Source organism: Cavia porcellus, unplaced genomic scaffold, assembly GCF_034190915.1.
Source record: "Cavia porcellus strain 051 isolate PalLab524CR breed Dunkin Hartley unplaced genomic scaffold, mCavPor4.1 scaffold_5, whole genome shotgun sequence".
Taxonomy (NCBI): Eukaryota; Metazoa; Chordata; class Mammalia; order Rodentia; family Caviidae; genus Cavia; species Cavia porcellus.
The window spans coordinates 105522105-105537122 of NW_026947488.1; the positions used below are offsets into that span (position 1 = coordinate 105522105).

The following is a 15018-nucleotide window of genomic DNA, read 5'->3' on the forward strand; positions in this document are numbered from 1 at the left end:
GTTGAGAACAGATATATGGCTCATTCTGGCCAATGCATTATAAGAAATGATGTGTCATGTTTGGGCCGAAGCACACAGTATACCTGCATCCCACCTCACAATGACACTATACTTTAAGTCTTGAATATGGCAAATTAATTTTATGTCAAGATAAATGAACTAGAACTCTTTCAGATAAATCATGGTTTATGGTGACCCAAATAGTATAGCATGTGCCAACAGAAGGAATCAAAATGTAACTCCAATATGTTGAGTGTACACATTTACTACAGATTTGTAATGTGTAAATTTCCTAGAGACATTTTATACTGAAAATTATAAAGATATTCTTTGTAATTTATACTCAACACTATTATATTTAATATAATCATACAATTTGATTAATTTAGAAGCATTATTAAATAAGCTATCTAAATGAGCAATACATATTAAATTTAACTCTCTGAAGCACAGTACTCAAAGTGCATGAATAGTCAAAAGAAATGTGTATGTGTTTATTAGTATAACATATCCTAGTTTCATACACTTGGTTGAAGGACTTCTTTAATTTCACTGAAGTATTTTTATAGATATTGCTTCCTAATTATTGGGGAGATGGAGACAAATTTAAGCATTACTTTTATTAGCCAACAGGTTTCACTTTGCTGAACAAAGTCAAACCATTTTAACAACCTATTCTGCTTACTAGGGTACATTACTTCAAAATACTAATTGCATGGAGTACAGACTGTAAAAATCTATTTAACATTTAATGCTGACCTATGCTTTTTGAAAGCATGACTGGAAAATATAAATTCTCTAAAATTTGCAGTCCGTCTATCAACAATTAAATATCCATATGTTCTATTTTTTAATTTTCATCTTAATAACAAGGTACAGGATTAATAACTTTCTGGGGTCAATATTTCCCAGACGGATTCAGATCATCAGCTGTTCTAAACTGGTCATGAATTCTTTGAAAGTGTATTATGTCTTGATCAGTGTTCCTTAACTAGCTTATAGGATTTTTATAGTCTTTTTATTTTGTAGGTAACCACCTCCCTATCCACCTTTAAACTCCCATTTTATTGAGGAAATTGATGATGAGAAAATTAAATAGACCATATAAAATACAGAAGTTAAATCAATGTATAAACTTTTCTACCTGTACCCAAGAAAAATAAGTAATACTTCAGTTTTCATAATTATCTATTTTTCCTTTACAGTTGATTCTCCCTAAAGCTAGTATTAGATCATTTTTTCCTAAAATGATGTTCATTGTGTTTTTTGTTTGTTTGTTTGTTTGTTTTGAGTTAATCTTGCTGTTTAGTTTAGGGAGGCCATGAACTCACTTTGTGTCCAAAACTAGTCTCAAACTCATGGCAATGTTTCTGCCTCAGTATCCAAAATGCTGGGATTACAGGTGTGCACCACCACACACAGCTTGATTGCATATTTATTTACTATCTGATCAACTCTCATTGAGTATTTGCCATAGGCAGTCATTATGCTGCCCAATTCACATAAATATGAAATATTTAATCTATTATTTCAACAATTCATAATTCAGTGATAGACATTTTTATGGTACAAAATACAGCCTACAATAGGCATTGAATTTCCAGTGTCCTAAAAAGGTACTTCCTACTTAAACCTTCCATAAATGTTCCAAAAAAGTTGAGAGAGTCTTTTGTGCCTTGAATGACCAAGGAGAGAAAGCATAATATACAAGAAAGCTGAAATAACCAGAGATAAAAAGAGGTCCTTCCAGACTCAAAGTCATGACCCTAGGCCTATAGATAACAGGAAGTCATGGGAAGACACTACTAGCTTTGAAAAGCTGGAATCTGGAGTTGGCAGAAGGTTGTACAATGTCAGAAGACAGAGCAACAAGTTAAATGGTAGGTAAAGAGCAGGGCTTAGTAGAGTAGACTCGGACAGGTAAGAACTTCATTTTACAGGTCTGATTACACACTGTGTTAAAAGGACCAGGAAAAGGAACTGGTAAAAGAATTGAAGCAGGTAAACAACTCAGATACAGCATGATAATCTGGAGAAGAAATAATGAGTCAAATTAATGATGAACTGACAGATGCACATGCACTGATGAAAAGAGCTTCCTGCGGAAGAATCAACAGGATATGATAGCTGGTTTTGAAGCATAAGAAAAAACTGACCACATAGTAAATAAATAAATGTATTAAAATGTCCAATGTAACATGCTTTATCTAGTTAAGGTTTTTACTAATAATCTCTTATGATATATATATATATATATATATATATATACCCTTGTTTTGTACTTAGATATAGACTTACTTATAAATGAAATGATTTATAAATATTTCTAATGATTCTAGCTAAAACAACTAGAGTACATGATAAATAATCTGAATTTAATTTTCCAATACAAGAATTCACTTAAAATGTGGAAATTTTCTTGGAAATAGGAGATGGGAAGTTAAAGTTTGGTAAATAACAGTATAAAAAAAGAGAATAAATAAAACTAACAATCTAAGAACATATTAGTTAAGGAAGGCCATATCTCTTTTTAAAAATATGTTTACAGGAAAACATTATCATGACTGTATACTAAGTAACAGCAAAATGACCAAAAAATATATTCCTTGTACACTGTACAACAAATATAAGGGAAATTGAATACACAAACAAACACTTTGTATTTGACTTTTTAAGTCACTATTATCTGCTTTTCCATCATTTCTCTTCCTTAACTAGAATAGATGCAATCATTTTACAATACATGTTTTTGTTTTGTTTTGTTTTGTTTTGTTTTGTTTTGTTTTGTTTTGCGGTACCGGGGATTGAACTCATGAGCTTGCACTTACCAGACAGGCGCTTATGACGCTGAGCTAAATCCTCAGCCTACAATACATTTTTTTTGCAACGATTAGTTTTCTTTGCAGGAGATACTAAATAAGAAGGAATGTTCTGAGATAGAGAGAAGTGACACAAATCATAGTTGCTGATCTATTAAATATTTAACATTTTATTGACCCTAATAACCTATACACATTCATTCACCTATTTCTCCATATTAACCTGCATGCAGGGGAAGTTATTTACCCATGCATGAGCTGATAACAGAAATTCAGCAGCTCTAAGATGATTTACATTTTCCTGTGTGGAAGAAATATATATGGCCTCTCATTTTTCCTGGTGGCCTCAAAATAGTTTCACTCTTTATTATAAACATTTTTCCCTATCACTACTATTAGTTTTTAAATTTTCATTTAAAACCTGGCAGTCTACATGAACATAATTCACTGTAAGCTGACATGTAATTACATATCTTCAGAATACAATATGATGATTCAGCACACACTGGCAATGTACGGTGGTCAAATTTGGTAATTTACTCTAGGAATACCTAAAAATTCAGTCTAGCAGTTAAAAAGCAAGACTGATCAAGAGGTACTGTGTACTCTGTATTTTCCTTTTATCATGGTTTCTCCTCTGCATTACTGTACTCTTCTCTTACCACTCATTGGCTACCCCGTAACTGTTTTTCCCAACTTTCCTGGAACTGGCACTTACACCTCAGTGGTACAGCATGTACCCTAGTCCATCCCTTCTCTGTGCACCATTAAGTGTATCTTTATGAGATGATTCTCTGGTTTCTATTCACCCTGGCCTTTAACTGAGAAATACTAAATTGCAAAATTAGGAATCTGACTTTAGCCATGAATGAAAATCTATATGTGAGAAGTGATAGGTAGCCTGTTAGCCAATGAAATGAGTCTCTTCAATTTAGGTGTCCAGGCTTGTGCTTCTAAGATAATCTTGAGAGAGTAGGGCACCATATATTTCACAAAAACCAAATTTCTCCGCAAAGTTTTTTGTTTTTGTTTTCTTTTTTTATTTTTTATTTTTTTTTTTTTTTGTCTTTTACCTTTTTATCCACTACCAGGGATTGAACTCAGGATTGCCTCCTTGCAAGGCAGACACTTATGCCACTGAGCTAAATCTCCAGCCTCTCTGCAAAGTTTTTGTTCAGATAATTTATAATGACAATGGTTTTTAGAGTGAGAAGCACTTTAGTATTTCTAGTGTACTTATTTCTACAGGGTATTTTCGGACTATATTTCTCTGTAGTTTATTTTTTTTTTACCATTTTTAAAAAATTTTATTTAAGAGGAAAAAGAGAAAAACACAACACAAAACAAAGCGGTGTAAGGGTACACGTAATACAGAACTACAAAAAAAAAAACCATAACAGTAAGAAATCACCTGTTAATAGATTAAATATTATCATCTTGGAAATAGTTGCTCAAATCACAGTATCAAAGAATACAAAGTGGACATTCAAACAGAGAGACTGCAAACAGCTGTGTTCAATGATCCAAAAACATTAATATAGTCAGCTATTTAACACCCCTAAACACACTTGCTGTTATATCCGTTAGAGCTCTCTTTTTTCCCCTCTCTTTTTTACAACAAAATTTTCACATTTTGGATTTTATTACTCCTTAGTTCTTATTACTTTTTTTGGGGGGAGAGAATAAAGTCAAATATGGCAAAACAAAGCTGTCAGTCAAAACCAAGGATAGACATAGCACATGATGTAGAACAGAGTACAAGGTTATCAACAATGGTTATCAACGTTGTCTCTTGTTTCCTTAAAAAGAATTGTCTATCTCATTAGATATTATAAAGTTGGACAAAACAGTAGAGAACAAGACCAATAAAACTTAAGCATTGTAAACATTACAGGACCTCCAAAGGAGACAATAGTCAAACCAGAATGCGCATCTTAGTGAATCTTATTGCCTTCAAAGTAGTTGCCTATACCCTCAAACTTGATACTATCATACAGAATGGAACAGAGTCTAATCAGTCAAAACAAGATCATGGGAGTATTACAAGACTTCAAAACAAGTTAATAGGAAATCAAAAAGAGTTACTATTATATATCCTAATTTTTAAATTTTCCCCTTAATTAAAACAAACATAAGAAATAACTAAATAATTTTTTTAAAGAATAAGGGAGAGATTGAGATAAAACAGGACATAACAATATAACAATAGAGGTCAAAGCATGACTGTTTCAGCAATCTAGTGCTTCACCACCAAATAACCCAACTTAATAGTAGTTACCATAGTGTCTGTCTTTTTCCTTGAAATATTTGGATAAAACTTCATATACTATAGCTTCAAATATTTCCATATCAAGAAGCCCAGAATAAAGCCTTTCTAATTAATAAGTGAAAACTTTATAAGGCTTCATGGCCACATAATGGGGAATCATGATTACCACATATTTTTATATATTTGAATCATTACTTACATTAGGGAAACTATTCGGTATTCTCTCTGTAGTTTATATTTCACTAGCTAATAATCAATTAAAGATACATAATGAAGTCATAATTATATATGCATTACAAAGAAATTGAAATGAGACACACTACAGAAATACATCTTGAGTTCTTAAAGGAAAATGATAGCTCTTTTCTAAAATGAAAAACCACTGAAATAATCTAAACCACTAAATATTACTATGCCACTAACCATGCAAGTGTACATAATTATTTAGTTTTGAGATATCATTTTGTCTTCAAAGATCAATTAAAACTCAATACTTTTGAACAACTATGTAGTTGTTGAATATGTAAGAATATGTAAATATTATGCTTTTTAAACAACTTTGTACCTTGATTATATCTATACATGATCACTAGTAGAGAAAATTTTTATTCCTTCTATACCAATATTCAATGCTGAATATTATTCCATAGTTATTTATATCCTGTAGCGGCTAAAAGTTCTAAAGTTAAGACTAAGATGATCCTGTTATTGAAACCACTTCCTTTAATTAACATCAGCACAAACTTGTGCAGATTGTAAAATCTGCCTCAGGGGTTCACTTTTCTTAGTCTGTACCACAGTGCTAAAATATTCTCATTATATAGATTTTTATGTAAACCTGCACATCACAGGAAATCTATAAGTTATTCTTAAATATATTTATAATATGTAATGACAATCTCCAATATAGAAAGCCATTAAATCTTGATATTTTACACTGAACAAACTTGAAAATAAAACTGATTATGCAAATGAGCAAAATTAATGACAAAATAATGAGAAAAGTTAAAGAACTTCAGATAGTTCACTGTAAGAGAATATTAGGTAAAATTAAGTAAAATCGTAATTTTACTTAAGCAAATGTAGCAAAAATTACCTATTTGCATGATTGTGGAATGATGTAATATTATGTCCAGTTAGCATACAAGGAGCTTAGAATTACTTCTTCCTCCCCCCCAGAATGAAAATGTGAATAAACTAGAAAATCAACAACTCTTTTTAGATCAGGCAGGGAAGTAAAATCACAAGAAACCACTATCTCCAAAGTTTGAAATACATAGAGACTAATGCAAAGAATAACAATTTAGGGCAGAAACACACCAATATGAAGTACTGTAGATTTGAATCAGTGCCAGGGCAGGACTGATAACATATTCCTGGTGACTCAGCCTGACCATGCCAATGAGTTAAAAAATCCAGGGGGGGATATTGTATGGGAGCTCCACACTTTCATGAGTTCTTCTGAGAGCTTCTACTAGGTCCTCCTAACAAATGTTGAAGAAAAGTTTACACTTGTGGAATAAAAGGAAAAGAAACACTGAAATATGTCAAACTCTTCTGTTTATCATATTTGTTCTCAGGAAGAACTGTTTTACCAGAGCCTCACCTGTTTGGTGCTATTATGACCTGAAAGACTGTGGAAAGGTCAGTACCAAATCCAGCGTTTTGCAGCCATCCTGTTTCACCTGACATGTTGGGAAGTGGAAGAAACATAAAAAGCACTGGGAAAAGTCACACTCTAGGACACAGGGCTCACCACAGACTAAGGCCTCACAGGCCACCAGAGCGTTCCCCCTCCCGGTACCTAACTGCTGCAGTACTAAACTCCTGTGTGTTACGCTTCCTACTATATTTATCCACTTGTCTATGAAAATTTACCAGGCATATTAAATGGCCAAAAAATGCTTGAAAAGATAGAACAAACATGAAAAGCACAGTCAGATTAGGTAGTAATGCTAGGATTATTTTAGCATTTTTTTTAAATGGTAATAATATTATGAGCTTTATTTTAAAAGAAGGCTGTATGCCATCTGTATAATATAAATAGAAATGAAAAGTCTAAGAATCAAAAGAAATTATGTAAATAAAAAACTGCTAAAATAGAAAAAATGCATTTAACAACCATATCAATAATTGGACATGGTTAAGGCAAGAATCTCTCTGAGCTCTGACACGTTAACTAAAAACTTTCAAAACTTAAAAAGCAAAGAATGTCATACCCAAGGAGGTTTGTCATAAAGACACAAAAAGTTATGATAATGAGATTATTACAAGGAAAGTGAGAAAGCTCAGAAAACACCAAGTGAGAAAGCTCAGGATAAATATCTGGAAAAAAAAATACACCTAGCCATATTATATTCAAATTACAGAATATGAGAATAAGAACTTTAGAAAAAAATCAGAGGCATAAAATACTTAACTTACAGAAGGACAAAGATAAAAAATATTCAATTTTCCAGAAAACAGGAAAGCAAGAATAGTATAAACAGAATAAAATGCATAAAATCTTGAGAGAAAAAAAAATGAAACAAAAAACTCCAAAACCAAAAATTCTTTAATCTAAAAATTAACCTTTAAATAAAAAGGGAAACAAATATTTTCACAAGCAAATGAAAGTTGAGGAAATCTGTTACTTAGATCCATCCTCCATGAAATGGTAAAAGAAATTCTTCAGAGAAAAGGAAAATTACATACTTGAGAAACTTGCAGATACAAAGGGCAGAGAAAGAAGCTACCTTGGATGACACCCTTTGTGAACACAGGGAGCCTTTTATCCTATGCTGTTGTATCCTCCTTTTTCAGCACCACAAGGACTTGCCCAGACATCAATGGGCATCCTCTGCTGTGAATGGAGACAAGCTCTTAAAAAGAATGATTCCAAGAGACAGAGATGCGCTTCACAATGTGTTAGTCCACACTCTCGGGACTTAATAGGCTCAGCTGTCACATGGCAGAAGCTGTTCCTTTACATGTTGTGCTTTTAAATTTTTTGCAAGACATAAAACAAAAGGCAAATTCCAAGTGCAAGAATTATGTGTCTTTTATCTGTCCCTTCACTGTATTTATTCTTTGCTTTACTAGAGAATTGCTTTCAGTGAATACTTTAATGGTAGAAAACTTGCTTTCAGACTTATCTTTAAGACAATTCGGATTCAGCAACTACTGTATTACAGGAATTTTGTGACAATAAACCTTAATTGTCAACTAGAATGAATTGAGAGACACTTGGAGAGACAACTGATCTTGGGGTAGTCAACTGTGGATTAATCACTGATATTCAAGGTTGGATGTACCACTGGACTTGGGTAGAGAAGACGGACTGCTGGGACTTGCCTTTGGAGCATGTATCTCTCCTGATGCTTTTCTCCTGTGTTCTACTTCCTGCCTGCCCGGAAGTGAGTAGTTTTGCTCTTCCACACCCCCTCTGGCATGATGTTTCTGCCTTGGAGCTACCCGACTATGAACTAACATTTCTTAAACTATGAACACAAATAAATTTCCCCTCCTTTAAGTTGTGGATGCTGAGAACTGTATTCTAGCAAAGAAAAAAATGACCAATATACAGATTTGCTAACAGACAGTGGGGTCATTGTTGTGATTATACCCGACTTCATGATTATATGTAGATGTCCCATCAAAGTCTCATGAGCTCATAGGTGGGACTTTGAGAAGGTGATTGGAAGATGAGTGTGTGAGATTCATCAGCGGATTAGTCTGCTAAATGTGACTTGGGAGGTGAAATCTGTTTGGATGAGGGAGGTCACTGAGGGTATGGCCTTACTGGGCCTATTCTACTCTCCTCTTTGATGCATCTCTGTGTTCTGCTGCTAAATAATGAGCTGTTTTTCTCTGCCATGTCTCTTAGACATGCTGCCTTGCCTTGGAGCCACCTGTCTTTGAACTGAAACCTCCACAGACTGAGCTAAAATCAACCTCTCCTTTAATTTATGAGTCTCATATATTGTGTATCAGCAACAAAAAGTAACTGGGACCAATATAGAAAATTGCTACTAGAATTCTGGGTCACTGGTATAATTATATCTGACAATGTGGTTCACAACTCTTGGGTAGTGGTTTGCAGAAAATGTTTGGAATGCTTTGGAGATAGAAGCTAAAGAAATCCTCAACTGCTTATAAACAACTCTGATTGATTCTGCAGACCAGAATGCTAATAGGACTGAAGAGAGTAAAGACTGCCCTTTGGATTTTAGAAAGGAGTGCAGATTCTATTGGGGAATGGAGACCAAGAAAGTTACATTCTGACAAAAAACTCATCTACATATTGTGCCTGTCAGGAAACTGAGGAAGACTATGTTTAAACGTGGTGAACTAATTGATCTGTTTGGGGAAATTTTAAAGCAGCTGAACATTCAGGCTGCTGGTTTCCTTTAGCCAGATGTACAGTGAACATTGGGAACATAAACCAGAGCAGAAAAGTTAAATAACTCACATCCTGGCCAGAAAAGAAGTGTGTGTAAGCTGAGGGAAAGGGATATGTGTTTCTTGAAGAGATTATGAAACTGGACAACAAGAAAGTTGCCTTGAGGACATATCATGAGTCGCCAACACCCAACCTGTTGCAGGACTACAGGTGTCAAAGTATAAACTTTCCACTTGAGACTCTGGGCCCAGCTCAAAAAGGTACCTAAGGAATTGTTTCTCTAGGATTCAGTTCACTGTTCTCATCCATCCAAGTACTCAGAGGCTGTTATAAGCATGTGCCAGAGGCACGCTGGCAGAAAAATGTGGACTGATCTATACCAGTGATGTTGAGCTTTCAATGATAACAAATAGCTGGCTGCAATAGATAGGTTTGCCACAACTGGTCTATGTGACACTGTATTTTTCCCATATGTTTTGATAATTTCAATCATATTGTTCTGTTGAAAATTAAATCAGTTTAATAAGGTAAAAAAATATATGTCTTACCATGTATACATTAAACACAACTTTTAAAACTTGCTTCCTGGTTATCAAAAGTGAAAAACAACAGAGATGAAAAATACTTTTTTGCTAAAATGTTATTGTGTGTAAAAATAAATGATGACATTATTATTTCAGATGAGTTGATGGAGTGCTTAAAATCAAGTTCTGTCAATAATAAGCATAGTATTATATGTAATTTTAGGTATAAATTAAACAGTATCCAATAAAATTATTTTGAAATGATATATAGTAATTATCAGGTTGTATTCAATTATAATTACCCCTAATAACCAGTATATGGCTATTTTTTAAAAGCCGCTTATGTTTTTAATTACAGTACCAAAATCTTAAATAAAACTACATAGCTATTAAATTTTAAAAGTTATCAAACATAATTACTGAAGCTCAAAGAAAAGAAAATAGAGTTTTAGTTATAAAATTCCTTTCTATACTGTAAAAAGCCTTTTATTTCTCTGGTTCAGAGCAACTGCTTACTACCAGTTCGAGTTAATAGCCACAGTACTCCAATATGAGATACTCACTGTTGTGTGACATAAAGTGGGGCATAATCTGTAATGGTTATTAAGGATTTCAAATATTGTTAACTACAGATCCTGTTGCTATTACTATATTTTATCCTTTATAATGTTCTACAAAGGCTAAAACTAAATCAAATAAGTAAAAAAATCAAAAAGAAAAGAATAGACACAAGAGTTAATGTTTTAAAACATATTATTATTTATTTTCAGAACAGAAGAATAATTTAAGGATATATATTCTTCAATTTCTTACTCTATACAATGTTACTGCATACACTGTATTTGTGTTTCTCTGTGTTTTGGTTTAATTAGCATTAAAATCCTCTCATTTTTAGAAGTCTTAAAGAACTAAAGCTAGTCCTTCAAATTTTTCAGAGTAAGATTTACGATTTACCAGAGTAAGATTGAGGGTTTACAACAGTAAGATTTGGGATTTACTAGAGTAAGATTTAGGAACAGTTCTTCATAGTAAACACAAAGACAAAGCATTCACCTATATTTAATGGATGTAAAAATGCTTCAGTATTAATTTAGAACACCTATTGTGTTACAAAGAAAAAATTTATTTATGCACATTCTTTTGTTGGTTATCATATTACTTTGCTGGAATAAATAAAATTAATTTAGTGTATAACACTGACAGATAAAAATGAAAGTTTGTAAGTATTTTTGAAATATTCAACACAGAATTCTTTTTTTTTTATTTAAGAGAAAAAAAGGTGGCAGAAACCAAAAGCAAAAGAGAATACAGTGTGAAAATTTAAGGAACAGTAGTTCCTAAATTCACTGATGTATTTCTTTCTTATAAAACTAAGCTTCAACCATAATCTTCAGAAATTAGTTAGTTTTACTTCATTCCCAATATCAGCAAAGTCATGTGATCTGTATTTTGAGTACCTTTTCTTTCCAATTTCCAAGGGGTCATTCATTTCTGAGAGCCTAAAATACTGTATTAAACAAAAGGATACAGTACTTCAGTAATTTTTGCAGTATCCAGTAAGGTTTTTTTTTTTTTTTTAATTTTTTACTCTTACTTGTTGGATCTGAGAAATATAGTATTTAGATTAACTAAGATACTAAAATTCTTTCACTGCATAATTTTGCCCATGATCACAGCCTAATTTTTTACCAGATCCTCACATTCTGGCCAGACAAATGACTCTCAGAATTACTAAAGCTTTCTGTTCATTAAGAATTCTGTAAGAACTGATGTACAGGAGTCACAAATAATGCACATAAAGAGTGCACATTTCATATTTTCATACCTTTGAGCCAGCCATTCCATTTCGCTGAAAAGGTGGCCCTTTTTCAGATGTGTTGCAGAGTTTATAAAAAGGAGGTGACTATTTTTCTTCTCACTGTCAATTTTCTATCACCATAATTAACTCTTCCTCTTAATATTCTTTCACAAAAAACTACACGAGGACACTTTCTGTTGTGTAGTCTGATTGCTATAAACCAAGAATGTTTTAGGCTAGAATATCTCTTATAAATCTACTAACAGGGCACATGGCACAAAGAAACATAATATACAACTTTGCTAAATTAAGTTCAAGAAAATACTTTTTAAAATGAATTATTTAGTAATTGACACAAGAAAATGTTTCATAAAATTATTATATTGTTTTTACTTTTGAAACCTAAAGCTATTTGCTCAGGATTATTTTCCAAATTTACTAAAAAAGAGTTACTCAACTCCCAATAAAATGGCCAGAGATGATTTTGTTCACAGGCATGCTCTGAATACCTACCCAAATAACTCCAATGGTAGGATACCACTGTCTAAATGGCTACTTTAAATGGAGAGGAGAGAGAAAGGGAGAGGGACACAGACTGACCTATGGAAATATGGATTAATTTCCTATGTTTTACGTAGTGCTTTATAGGTCTGTATAAATAGTTTTAGTCTTTACATTAAGACAATATTTCCAACTAGCATTACTCCTAGAAAACACATTTTCACAGAAACATCAGATAAATTTTATACTACAAATTCTCTACTATGATTATATAGTTTTGTCACTCACAAGATATTCATAAATCAACTTAAGTTGTGTCTAAAACAATTAAAAATGGCCACTTAAATTAGCATGGGTCGATGAAAGGGAATTTTAAAATTATATGCTACTTCAAATACATTTAATGAAAAAAATTTAAAGTGTGTCTCAATAATAGTTTAAATATTATAAACTGATATATGGGCCCCATGGACTTTTAAGTTATTTAATCTTTTATATCTAGATCATTTTAACTTTTGCATTTTAGTAGTTTCTTTTAAAGTTCTTCTTTCTTAGTGATTATTTCCTTGCTTGTTTTAGTCTGTAGGTAGCATGAAGGAAAACTCCATTAAATAGTTAATTCTTTCATTACAAATAATAACTTAAATACTATTTCTGTCTATTCCCTTTTATTTAGGGTTAGGATTACGTTATACTGCCTCATCTACATGCATTATAAAATTAGTCCCTGTTCTCCAGTTTTCAAATATTCCTACTGTTAACAATTTCCATATATGTTTCTTGGGGATAATCTTGGGGATAATCTAATATAGCTCATATTATCCATAATATTTCAATTTAATTATGTATTTAATCTACTTTTTAATGTCTGAATTCATATGTTAGCTCCCCCTCTATAATTTGATTTCACAGGTCATCAGTCTTATTCTTACAGAGCAGAATCTTAGAAAAAGTAAAAAATAACTTGCTGTGAAATAACCATCCATAATTGTTTGAGATTAGGGCATGTGTGTCTAAGGGTTTTTGTTGTACTATTTCCTAGCTCTGTGACCTTGCAAAAATTATTTAATATATCTGAGTTTAAATTTTGCATCTATAAATTAGGATAAGTTACACTTAATATATAGGACTAATGTGAGTAAAATGTTTGAAGCAAAGTCTAGTATGTGATAAATACTAAGTTTTGATTGCACTTTCCTTTACCCTGTCATTTATTTTCTAATACAGTTTTCTCTTTCCCTTAGTCCTCTTTTTCCTTCTGGTAATACTAACATTCAGTGCCCAAACTGTGTATTTTATACTACCATTAAAATTATCAATGGGAAAAATCTAAATTAGTCAAATATAACACAAAAGTGAAAAGTACTCCCACATGAGTCACAATTTTCTTAGCACGAGAATCTATTATTCACTACTAAACTAATGTTATTATAAAACACCAAATATCTGTTGGTATTTTATGTTATTTTTTTATAACTGGGATTCACCATTGGAGAAACAGAAGTAAGGCATATCTCAAAGGACCATTGCAAAAAATAAAATGTGAAATGTTAGGGACTGTGTCTATCAAACAGAAAACTGTAGTGTAAGTGACACTTCCTCCAACAATTCTGCTCTATCACTCCATAACACATTAAAAGTAGTTTAGGAAAAAAATCAAAACCAGACTGACAGCGGCAATTTCACCTGTGGCTGTAAGTCTATGCCTCTCCTGGCTACCAGTTTTCTCTGAAATAAAGCTTGATCAACATGCACATAATTAGCAGAGGAGGTCAAAACCTCCCCCCCCACAAATGATTTTTATGTACGATACTATGAAGCCAGTGGTAAAATTTTATCTATTTTTAGTAAACAAAAAATAGGAGTTCTGAACTATCTATTAATTGGTTAAGAACTTAGAAATTGTTTTGTTTACTGAGAATATATATAAATATATATTTTTTCAAGTTATATAGATACTGAAAGAGTATACCACATGAAAGATTCATTAACTTCTTAATGACAAACACTACATATTGGTGGTTACTAATTTTCATAGAAAAAGGAAAAAAATCACTTCTTACATTAAAAGGTTATTTTTCAGAGGTAGTTTAATGAACTATCTACTAGAAAAAAAGAAAATAAATAATAAAATCACAGAATATAAAATAAATCTAAAGCAAATAAAGTGTTAAAGAGGAAGATTCAACTCTTCATAGGAAATTTAAAAATGCACATTTAATGAATAACTTTTGATTAAAATATTAAATTCAAACAACACTTTAGTAAGATGATAAAAAATTAAAATCATATCTAATTTCCAGATTTAAATTTGGAGATATACTACAGGAAACAAGGTAAATAATATCAACAAGAATATGGTACCAAAATACAATTTCCAAGAGAAAACGTTAACAGAGATGTAGCAGAAAACATCTGTTTTTATCACTGAATATTTTTTTAAATAGAAAAAAAAAAAAACCTAAAAATCTTCAAAAAGAGCTCTTTCATTTTGGTTGATATAAAAAAGTAGTATAAAAAGTGCAGAAAAGGTAAAACATAAAAATTCAAGTACTATCATAGGTAAAATGTTACTTTCTGGAAAACAGTATTACAAAAATTATATATTTTTGTAAGCTTTCAAAAGCAACTATTTCCAGTTAACAAAAGATAAGCACGAAGTATCTTTCTGCCAAATTAAAATACTATTTTAGTAGAGTCCTAGTGTATTAAAATCCAAATTGTTA

At 32.0% G+C, this 15018-nt stretch overlaps 1 long non-coding RNA gene across 1 annotated transcript in view; it reads right to left on the minus strand.

The window, feature by feature from the left end:
• LOC100726696 (uncharacterized) overlaps positions 1–15018 on the minus strand; it is a 136207-nt gene that overhangs the window by 58757 nt on the left and 62432 nt on the right. The window lies entirely within an intron of this gene.